Source organism: Gnatocerus cornutus, chromosome 2 (genome assembly GCF_029298725.1).
Source record: "Gnatocerus cornutus isolate USDA-ARS CGAHR chromosome 2, icGnaCorn1.1, whole genome shotgun sequence".
NCBI classification, from domain to species: domain Eukaryota; kingdom Metazoa; phylum Arthropoda; class Insecta; order Coleoptera; family Tenebrionidae; genus Gnatocerus; species Gnatocerus cornutus.
Window position 1 is genome coordinate 13,024,425 of NC_142234.1, and position 12,142 is coordinate 13,036,566.

Sequence of the window (12,142 nt, forward strand, 5' to 3'; positions counted from 1 at the left end):
TGGTACAGAACTAAAAAGTTTTAAGGAACATTCTTAAATCTTTTTCCTCTTTGTCCTCTTTGAAAATTGCCAATATGGATCCCCAAAATGTTACAAAATCGGCAAAAGCTTCTGCCGAAATGCCTTCCTTGAATCAAATACTCTTTAGTTGCCAGAAACAATGTTGCATTGTACTGTTTTTCTGGTCATGGGTGAACTTATTCTATTTTAAGAAAATTTTGGATGCACCACAACTTGTTTTTCTCCTTTCATAACTTTTTCCCACAGAGTTGTAGCATTGTGATGTTATTTCCTTGATTCTGTTGTTTTGCTACACATCCACTTTGAATTTAAAAATGAAAAAATGTTTGACAAATTTTATTTTTAAAATTTCTGTCTTTGTTTTGAGAAGACATTTAACTACTACGATAGAAATATTCTCGATTTAATACAGAAATGTTGTGAATTACTTTGTAGTATAATGATTTTATGAATATATTTCGACATCATGTATTTATATTTTCTCTTAAGACTCTTGACAACCTTTACTTTTAAAATCAACTCCTAGTTTTGGAAATTAGCACGTTTTCTCGTATTTGTTCACATTCTTCATCCCACATCGTTCGGGAAATTGGGTATTTATCTTCCACTAGTTTATACTTTGTACCCCTTGGTTTCGAACTCAACAGCTTTGTATACAAGGATATGTTTCTTCAGGTTCCCTATTTCGCAGTTCTCTTTAAATTTTCATTAAAAGTCTCTTTTAGACTGTAAAGCAATTTAGGCACGACTGTACTTATTATTAATTTGCCATTACTTCAACTAACATAAAAAACATTTGCTGTCTACTTTTCTTGGCCCTTCGACATAACGACCTTTAACTGAGTAATCACTAATCAGTTTCACATATGGGTTACGATAAAATAGTTATAAATGAGTTTAACAATATAATAACCAAATGCGTAGGTGGATAGAAATATTTGATTGATTTGCGACTTAGAATGAACGTCCTATTATTAAATTATTTTCGCTATAAATTTGAAACGATTTTCTCTTTTAATTATAAACAAACAATACAGTTATCGTGTTTCTCTTCAAGATTTGCATAACTGGAAACTATTTATTATTATTAAATATTTGAATAGTTTAAATCTTATCGTTGAATTTAATTAATTTCACAAATTTAGTTATTTTTACAGCAAAGAAATTCTTTATACTAATGCCGCTGCCTGTTTTTTGCCAGCTTGTTTGTCTCTCATTGTTTTTTATGTGCGCAAAAACAGGATGATTGAACAAAAATCTGAAAAACTAAATTTGTAAGAATGTCGAACATTTGCTCATTTCAGTGTAAAGAACAAACTGTTTTGACAAAAAAAGTCGCCAATAATGTTCTACCTTGGGGTTCAAATTTCTGAGTCTTCTAATTTCCGAATTTTTCAAGGAACACATTTTAATTCGCATTTGTACCAAACGTGTTTATCACAATATTAGCATTATATTAATGTAGTATTGTCAGATCATTATAGAGACACACTTCAGAACAATCATCGCGTAGGTGTACGAAAGGCATAAATGAATTTGATTCATGAACAGCATTATGAATGAAATTATCCAAAGGAATTCAACATTAACATTTGCATAGTTTACACACGTTAAACAGTTTTTTAACACTGCTAAACGTTCAATGAATTATTCTTATCGGAAACGAACAAAAAGTCCATCCTAATTGTAACAATATATCGATCACTCACAAATTACGCATCACTTTCAAGTCGCAGTCCAATAGTTCGACCAGTGCGCCATGTCAAAACAATTTAAAAGAAAATCGTAGGCGTTGCTTCTTGCCTATAGTTCGATTTCGTCTCATCAAAGACAGGATTCTATAGTCGGAAAAGGATAGCGGCCGACCGCGTCGGACAAATGGAATTCGTAAGCTGCAGGCCGACACACAAATCATCAGGTTGTGTGGTGTGATGCTTTCCCACGGTGTTCGCCCCACGCCGTGGCGTACCCCTCGTCCCGTTTATCCCGACTTCAGCGAAAACGACAACAACCGGAGGCGCTAACATCGACAATAGTCTGATGGCTTCTTGTGAAAAGAACCAGCAGTGTTGCTTTACTTGGTGGAATCAAGCGCCAGCTTGCTAATATCGTACACTCGTATATACATTATGTATGTGTACCAGTGTTCTCTTATAAATTGTAGTCGTTGCCAAAATTAAAAAAAAACACCAACCGGATTTGTCAATTTACATGGGAAGTTAAAAAAAAACAAGGTTATGGTTTTCAAAGTTTTTTCTGTCAACAGAAGCAGGAATTTCATGAGTGTCAATACATATAAGAATTGAGGTCCGTTTTGATCGTCAACCCAAATTTTTTTTTTTGCGACTTTTTACACTGACGCTTATGTATTTTTTTATAATCCTGACTTGACGAATAACAATTTCAGTATTGTAAACGCACAAAATTAATTTAATGTACGTGAAAAGATTCAGGTACTTTTAGTTTATTCCAATCGAAATCAACAGGTGGTGGTTGTTGGTTTATGGAACGACTAAATATGGTTGTTTATGGTACGTACTACCACTGAAAAAATTAAGTAAACCCTCTTATTTACTTGCTACTTTTTTATACCATTTGCCAACAATGGTAACTCAAATTTCATTACCTACTCTCATTTGCAGGGTTAGTGATAATAGCAATTGAAAGTACCAAACCAAAATTTAGATAGTCTGAAGTTTTTCAAAATTAACAAAATAAAACAAGCAAAACAATTCGCAACTGGACACATAAGAGCGAAGAGGTCCACCATTTTGTAAAATCTCTTGTCCGGTTTGTAGTCCATCTGTAGGTATAGATATTTTCAAGATTTTTTAAACTTGGTGGCCATAAATACCAATAATTCCTTTTAAATTAAAAAAAAATCGTAAACTTATGCATTGGGGTCCATTTGTTGTCATCGTCGAGTTAGAATGGGTCCATCAGTTCAATAACCACGCACTAAGTGTAACATTCCATCGGTATTTCCTTGAACCAGCGTCCTTGTGGTCGGTGCATTCGCGGGGTCGCCGGACATTCCTTCCACTGAGGAATGCCCCTCGGGCCTCTCGATGGACACAAACATTCTCCCCGCTCCCCTCACCCTTTTGAACTGTTTTCAAGCTCGCGTTCTCCGCCATACTACCCGGTCAGGATTTTGCACACATGTAAACTCGAGCAGTTCTTCTGCATTAATGTTTTGTATGAAGATGACTTTTTGCTACTTCTACGAGGGCGACAGATTTTCAAAAACTTCTTGGCATACGGTTAAAAATATTCGGTGGTGGAATTTAATTTAATTTTTCGATTTGTTGTGTCCAGATTACTAGCCGAATTTTCGTCAGATCGATTTTGTCATCTTATACGAGGATTGTTTACTGGCGCGATGACACACGTAGATAGAAGAATAAAATGACGGGATTTATGAATGAACATTGTATTCAAAATGTTATCAAGGTTAAAAGTGATAGGAAGTTACAAGTAAACGTTATGTGGTGACGAAATGAGATTGTGTTTTCATAACAATATTTTTTTATCGAGGGCGTAGTATGCTGATATTGACACTTGTTTACTTAAAAATACCTATTTTGAAGCTATATCGCAACTTGTTATTTTCACTTGTGATATTATAATACAAATACGAGATGTCTGTGAGGTTTATATTTATTCTTTTTTTTTCAAAACGATTTCAATAATTATTAACCTCACGTCATGGAGAAACTTTTCGTTTAGTTGTTATTTACTTGTTCTGAAAACAACGAAGATCTTGTTGTAAGGAAGCTAATAATATGCGGTAAACTCGTTCGGTGAAGGTACATTCTTCGGCTCCTAATCACAGGGCGGTAACCATCCGATTGTAATGGAGGCCCGTTCTGATTTCAACATACTTTTCACGTCTCACGTCGTCAGCTTCGATATGCGGGGTGGGGAATCCATAACGAGCTTATTTTGTGTAAAGTTGCTAGATAAGTGGGAGCACAATCATTTATTCTGTCGGACTCATGAATGAGGTAGTAAAGGAATAGCGCGATTTTTATTGAATGAACGTTGTGTAACATCAGTTTATCTGACAGGCCACCACATATCGGTGTTGAGTTCACTTTGTAGGAGACCTGATAGAGGTGTTGCACTTGCAGTGAAAATTTCTTAATCCTGCTTTTAATATTTTGGGTTTGTTCCTGAAGAATAACATTGATTGAGCCATTAAAAAACGGCTCGTGGTCTAAAGGATATTCCTAGTAATATCAATTAGATTAATTAACGGGTCCCCTGTCACCAGCGAATGAACACCAAGAGCGGTAATGGCGAGTGCATCGGTGGCATTGACCCAGGGGCCGCCCAAGTTGAATGCGTTCAGAGCTCTCTGTTATATAACGGGGTTCTTATTGTACACAAGCGACGCCGTACGCCAGAAGGCGGCGCTACAGACCTTGAACCCCCTTGACTCCTTATCGATTTCCACCTAAATCTTTATCATGTCTGTGTGAAGAACCACTCTCAAATGCCTTCTATTAGCTTTAAGGTGAACCAAGCGTCTACGAGGCAATCCCGTTTGGAAACTGGTGGAGGATATTTCATGTAGTTTTCGGTTCTAATGATTACTTATTTTTTTTTAAATGTGGTTTTCGAAAAACTTTTTTTCTTGAACTTATTAGGTATAAATCTTTTAAATTGGAACCCTGTTCAGAATCTAGTGTGTTGAACGCTATTTTTCCCGCGCAGAGCCTCCATAATAGAGCAACAGAACGGATACCTCTAATTATTTCAGTGTGCAACCCTCATTCTGAAAATCCGTTGACCACTAGGAAATACCTGTGTGTACATTGACCATTAAAATTATAGTGCTTCCTTTATAAAATTCGGTTTGTTTATACATCGTGGTAATGACTATGATTCGAAGATACACTTCCATTCAATTTCTCGTGTGTCAATGTTTTGTATTTTCACCGGAATGACGCCTTATTTAGATACCTATTGAGCCAATATCGAAAAGATAACTTCAAACATCTCGTGAACCTCGTCGTCTGTGGAATGTGCCAGCTTTAACCTGCCGATGTTTAGACCTCTTTTCTTGGAATTGACCGCTCAGGTTGCGTCCACAAGTCGTGTTTTCAGAACTTCTATGGAAAATGATTATGTTGGATGCCCACACACCAATTTTCCCAAGTCCGTAAAGTACAGTGACGTAATTGTGTGGCGCCTTTTGACGTCACGTAACGCACCGCGCAGTCATTGATCGGAACTACCATGAAAGCTGCTTTTAGATTATTTCAGTAAAACCAGCTATTATTCATTATCGATGATCAATTCGAATACCCGCAACCAGCTGGTAATTCATGGAAAAAAATTAAGAATGAATTTCACAAGCGGATGCAATTTGATGAATGTGGGTATGAATGAATGTGCATCTTTTTGTAATCTTGATTGCTTGCGAGTTATTGTGATAATAGTAACGTATGTTTAGTACATTTAAATCGTAGCCTTTGGATTCCGAGTATACAACTTCCGGACGGGCGAGTCCAAAATAAATGCCGGGGTGGCACTGGCCCCTTCCACAACAAGACTACTGCGCCATCTCACCAAGTCCCGCCGTTTCCTTCAGTCGATTCGAATGTTTGGGTAGGGAGTGTGGTTTCGCGTTGTTTACACTTTTGAAAATAATTTTGGCGAGTTTTTTGAAATTGTTTTCAAAATGAAAGTTGAGTTTTTATCGTTTATTGGGAATTGCGAAGCAAATTGGTTTGATAACGAAATAAAAACAAAGTGGATTCGGGATCAGTGCAAAGTGTTGAAACAGGATGTGGTGTCTGAAACCCTGGCAAACACGTGTACACGACACATGATTCTGACAGGATGCTACAGCGGCACAGGAAACTATTTGTTATGCTCGTTCGAGGTAAGATGTTCGTGTAACAACAATGATCTTCAACTTGAACCGATTAAAACGTGGGCATTCGAGGAATCCGAGAGCCATTTTCTCCGAATGGGGGACATTCAGACGATCTAGTTGCTTGTCCGCCAGTGGGCAAAGGAATTCGCCAACGTGCAACCAACGTGTTCGTGGATGGCACAGATGTGGTCGCGGTTGTGTGTATAGTCTTCCGTGTTGTAATTGGAATGCGCGCGATCCGTTATAACGCAAACAAAACAAACCTTTCCGCTCTCTTCGTACCCGCGACCAGCGACGAACCGTTTAATTGCGCATAACTGGCATATTTGTGCGACGATGTCGTTGCTTTTCCCCTGAGAAGAAACCGACCATCTACGTACGAAGATCGCATCCTGTGCGTAATCGAAACCGCAACCGACGCACATTGTCATGATTTCATGATGTTGCAATAATTAGGCGGCGATGACGGCGCGCACAACCTACTATGATGACGCACCACTCGCAGTTCTTCATTCATAAAAGTCAGCCGCGGCGACCCGTTGCACTCCCGCGCACTCAATGCATTTTTACTATTCGGAATTTGAGGACGTCGTAGTTGCGTCGATTTTGCTTCTCACGCACCGAAAGGTCGTCCATGTTGATTTCTGCGTACCGTGACGACCTCGATTCCGTGGCCGGCCTTGGTGTACCGTACGTCTCTTCCGTCTTGTATCTCATTCACAGACAAGTGCGATTGTAATTATTACGACACATCAACTGTCAAGCTTATTTGATGATGACATTGTTCTATTAATAATGACCAAACTTTATGATTCACGCCGGGACAATTTCGGCCTAAGTAATAGATGACGTGTCAACTATGCCATCGCACATTCTTCCGGAACTCATCGACAATTTTGATGTTATTATTTCAGTCTGCATAAAAAGGAACGTAAAATGGACTAACTAGTTCGCACGACTAGTGAAGTCGCGGGTCAACGAACTGGGGAATTTCAAGAATTTTACCGAGATTCTCATGGATAAAGACGTCTTTTTTCCTCCAAATTTTAATATTTCGGATTTGATTCGTTTTCTTTCAACATTTTCGACATAATTAAGTTACCACTATTGATTATAAAATTATTATCGACTATCAACTCATTTCCTTGAAAAGCGTTTGTTGACTACAAAATATTTAATAATAATTTTATCTTTAACTTAATTTTGTTTTTTTCGTAACAATAAACCCAAAAAGAACCCTAAACATTTTTAAATTACGTTAAACACCTCGACTTTAGTATTGCTAAAAGTAGCATTTTTGCAGAACGAAATTATCAAAGTATTCCAAGTTATCATATATCGATTACTAGCTCATTTCTGCGAAAAACCTACGATAGTTCTAATAGTAATTCATCCAATCAATACTTTTTATTTGTGTAGAATAAAATGCCTGAAATCTGAAATTTAATAATTTAATAAAAAGTTTTACGATGTTAAAATGTCAGTTTTTAAATTAACAATTGATATTTGAATCGAGAAACATAATATAAAACTACGGCCATTATTTAAAAAAAAAAAAACGTTTTTATTCACTTTTTACCGAGAAAGGTTTTCATCTTCAACCCTTTTAACATAAATTTTGGATGAAATTATTTACTTTATTACCCAATTGTTGCTTTTTGTTAATTGCCCTAAATTAAAATTTTAGGACTAGTTTCATAATCATCGTAGAAGTTGGTTTTACCTAATAGCTATTTATTTGAGAAGGATATTAAGTAATTTGTAATAAACGACGACGTTCCTTGTTAACGTCCGAGTTTTTTATGAATTACTTAATATCCGTAGTAAATTCAAAGCTTTATCAAAACGTGTTCGAAGGTGGCAATGCTACCACTCAACAGTTCTGCAAATTTCCAATTTTTGACGGAAGTTTTGAACGCGATGAAACAGCAAGATATTTTATGTTACAATTAATACAAATAAATTGAGATCTTCACCTTTTGGTCATCGAAATTACTTTAATTTTCGTAAATACATTGAATATTATGCATTGATGGCAACTATCTTGATGTTCATGTTTCGATAGAGTTCTTTTATTAGTTAGATTACTCAACGTGTACTGTATCTTTTCCTAAATAATAGTTAACAGTCTTTATGTCTTTTTACCTCTTTTCACTGCCGCCGCCACAATTTATTTTTTTTCTCAGAATTCGAGACATTTATATGTATTTTCTCAGTAGATATTAGTTTCATATTGATGTCAAAGAGGTAGTAAGGGGAAAACAGAAAGATAATGTTTTGTTTTTTTTTTGTTTGTGGAAAAATTCGAATAATTATATGGCAGTTTTAATTACATAATGTTCTTTTTAACTGGTAAAGAGAATATTTCTGATGATTTTGACTCAGAATATTTGTTTATCTAAAATGAATGCTCTAATACATCTATCAGAATGAATCAAAGCTCTTACATGTCACTTACGTACTGTTGATGGTACCCTACGTGTGCTAAAGAACGAAGAAATCTTAAAGCCACCTCAAGCACTCCTATAAAATCAGATTATTATAGATTGTTCAATCACACAACATGGGTAGAATACAGAAGTAGTGAATGCGATCTATTATAATGTGCTTGTCTGCCTGTCAGTTCAAAGGATATGGCGGTCGAAACAACATTATATGACACAGTTATAGCGTATGTTTGTGTGCTCCACTTCTTGGAAAAAGAACCACCAAGAATTCTTAATACCCATATGTATTCGTCGGCTTGTTTGACAGTAATTTGCGGTTTCCACAAAGGAAAAGGGTTTCCAAAATGAACGAGATTGTGTGATAAAATTTGCTTTAAAATCAATAAAACGTCAAATTAATTTGAAAATAGAACTCCAATCCGTTCATTCTAAACCAGTGTCAGACTTTCTGACTTGTTTGGCTGAAGGGTTTTAAACGGCGTAATTTAGTTTGTGGTATTTTACTACTGAGCGAACGGGAGGTTGTTGACTGGTCGTGTTGTGATTCTGTCTGAGGCCTGCATTCTTTCAGCAGGTCATACCATCATGTCTCATGCTTTAGTGGTAAACCGCTCCGCTTATGCTTTTACAATGTTGTTACTTTCATGTTTCTGTGTGGGATAAGTATTTGTTGAGTATTTTGACACTTTGCAGCTGCTGTTTGTTGCGTGCTCTAAAATTGTCATTTATTTCAACAGATAAGTATCCATTGTTTCACGTTTGTTTATATTCGGAACACGTGAAGATTTTTTATCATTATCTAATAATAGATTGTCAAGAAACTAAATGAAACTTTCGTATCAATAAATAGATCTTGGGATCATCGCAGTGTTAAAAAGTAAAAAAAAAAACAAAACAAGAAATTGCCATTTTCGTTCTTTCTTTAATGTTTTTCAAAAATCTAATTTGAAAGTTTTTCGTAACGCGAATTTTTACGTTATTTCTGGTAAACTGTGCTAATACAGTTGCAGGCTTGGTTTAAAAGACTCTTAGCTGCAAATTAAAAGTGCATTCTTTATTTTGGGAAGAAGTTGAGTGCTGATTTTTAATAACAAAATATTATATAATATAATTTACTAAAGGAATGTTTGCTATTCTATTGCATTTATAGGACAATGTAATTTTCTAGTGATATCATTCTTAATTCACTTCACATTGGTATGTAGCATTGTCATACCTTAATAAGTTATTCTATCTAATTTTAAATTTGCATTCGTAGTGTATGGGTGACGCTAACTTATAGCATTCAAGACAATGTTAACTGTTTTTGTTTTTATACTGTTAAATTGCAAATCGTTTCTATGTTGAATCACCGGTCATTGGCAGTTACGTTGGTTTATTTCATGTGACATGGCCGCCATTTAACCTTCCATTTTTCGGAAATTGATGTGATAAATGGTGCACCTGGCGAAACGGTTTGTGCGTTTCTATTGGTTGAATGTCGCTTAACTGACCGTCACACATACATAGGAGAGCAAACCAAATTCTATCCAACCCCTCAATGTAATTGAATGATGACGACGCCTCAACATGCCCTCCAGCACTGCAATAATTGCAGTCTAGGTTCTTCATTTGCCAGTTTTCGATGATGCTGTTTTTCCGGATGGAAATTTAATAGGAAGTCAAAACTGATTTGCCCCCTACGAATTGCTTTGTAAGCCTAATTGAGCATTAACTACGTTGTCTTATAGATTGTTTCATTAAATATTCACTTATAAAAGCATTTTTGGTAAGGGTCATGTCCATGTTCGAAAGTATTCTAAATTGCTGTTTACACATTTCAAAATATTTAGGGTTTGTCAATATTGTAATCGTATGTTTGGCACGACGTTAAAACCCTAGGGACCCATCACTCTTGTGGTCGTAGACGTTTAAATTTCTGTTCCTTGTAGTTTGGTTTCAATGCAAGGCTTGTTCTTAGTCCAAAAATATTGGCTGTGAGTAAATTTTTATTACTCTGCTAATTTTCTATTAAACAGATTAAGGGCCGGTTTACAGAAGCTATGTTAAATCTTTAATTTCCATACTTTTTCTGCCAATCAAATGTCAGCAGTCGCCAAATTAGTTGCGAGATCAACTTAATTTCAGTTAAATTATTGTGTAAACCGGCTCTAAGTTATTTATGCTATAAGTGGCTTATTTTAGATATTCTGTACCTACAAAAGGTATAATATGTAGTTGATACTTACCAATACCTCGACTAGGTAATATCTAATACATACATACATACTAATAACTCACGTACCTATGCTGGTTTATCCAATATGTTGGGATTTTCACGTAAAACAGTAATTTAAAAAGAAATTTTGTCACATGTTTGGCATGGGGGTTCATAAAACATCAGATTTGTTATAATAACCCTCGATCCTAAGGGTAACATGTGGTAATTTGCGTTATAACATAACCAACGATGTCAAAGGCAAAGAAGGTTGCGGTTGTCTACCAAATCAGACGCCACTGTCAACTGTTATAATAAAAAAACTGATTCCTACAGTTTGTATTATTTCCCACGTGATTACAAATAATTGTGCAAAATTAGAGGACTTGCATCAGTGAGAAGTAGCCAGTCTTATTTCTTGTGTATTTTAGTTTGCAGCAAATAATTATGTTATCGCTTGAAAGAATTTAAATAATGAGTCGAAGAAAATACTTGAAATATAAATTCAACAGACTTTGGGTGCAATTTTTTAAACCAAAGAAGATTATTACGTTTGAGAAAAATTTCTCACAGAAAATTTTGTAACCACTTTTATATTTTCTCTTCTAAACATTCCCTTTAACGAACATTGTTCAGCAATATTGCACTTTTTCTCGTGAAGATTACTAGTATTGTACAACCTGTTGCTTCCTGCTGCTTTGTAAAATTATTATATTTCATAACATGATAAAATATTGTTTTCTGACTATACTTTAGTTGTTATACTCGTATTTACTTTTGAATATTAATTCATATTTATTATGGGTACTTTTTTATTGTAGATAGTTGTACAAAATAACATTAAATTTAATATCCAAAAACTCTTACGCTCGATTTATAGAAGCTAAATTAAATCTGGGATTTTAGTTCGCTGTTAAAATGACATGTGATTGGTTCCAACAATCAAATGTCAGCGATCTCAGTTTAAATCGCAATCAAGTTTGTCTATGAACTGCCCTCCAGTGTTCACTGTTTGCTATTTATGGGTCCATTTTTATATTTGTCTCAATACATAATAATGATGTGCCATAGATCAATCTGTCAAAAAAGACGATAATCAAGTCATTATAGCTCTCCCTTGACGATGTTATTAAGTTTTTAATTATTGCTAAATTACAATTTCTTACGTTGAAATAAAAGTATTTTTGACGTTTTAAAAGTTATGTCAAATAAAGCAAAAAAGGTTTGTTGGTTTAATAATAATTAATAAAAAACTTTAATTATGATAGTAGAGGAATATCTATCCAAAAAAGACTTTTCCAGTTTATTGGCGGTTCGGCTTGGAACGATGTTCTTTTTTTATGATTGACAAACACTGCAAAGTTGCAATTTTTAGGTTGAACATTTTAACCTAAACACTTTTTGACTATTTTGACCGAGTTTTTATTCGCACTCCATTTATGATATAATTTTGCATACCTATTGGTATTTATTTACAGAAAAATATTGATTTGTATCTGGAAAGCCTAAGAAATAGTTTAGATAATGTTCTTCCTGAAGTTAATTTGAAACTATTTATTACGTATGTTTCTTTTTTTTTTCTTGCACTGG

The 12,142-nt window shown here is 35.1% G+C and overlaps 1 protein-coding gene across 4 annotated transcripts in view; it reads left to right on the top strand.

Annotated features, from left to right (window-relative positions):
• The window catches only part of LOC148179172 (serine/threonine-protein phosphatase 4 regulatory subunit 1-like), a 40,243-nt gene that overhangs the window by 13,253 nt on the left and 14,848 nt on the right, over positions 1-12,142 (top strand). Inside the window, exon 1 of one of the 4 annotated variants that reach the window (XM_088029675.1) lies at positions 5,598-5,914. The exons of the other annotated variants lie outside the window; for them this stretch is intronic. The gene's annotated coding sequence lies outside the window, so the exon portion shown is untranslated. Of the gene's footprint in view, positions 1-5,597; positions 5,915-12,142 lie in introns of those variants that run through there. 4 annotated transcript variants of the gene reach the window in all.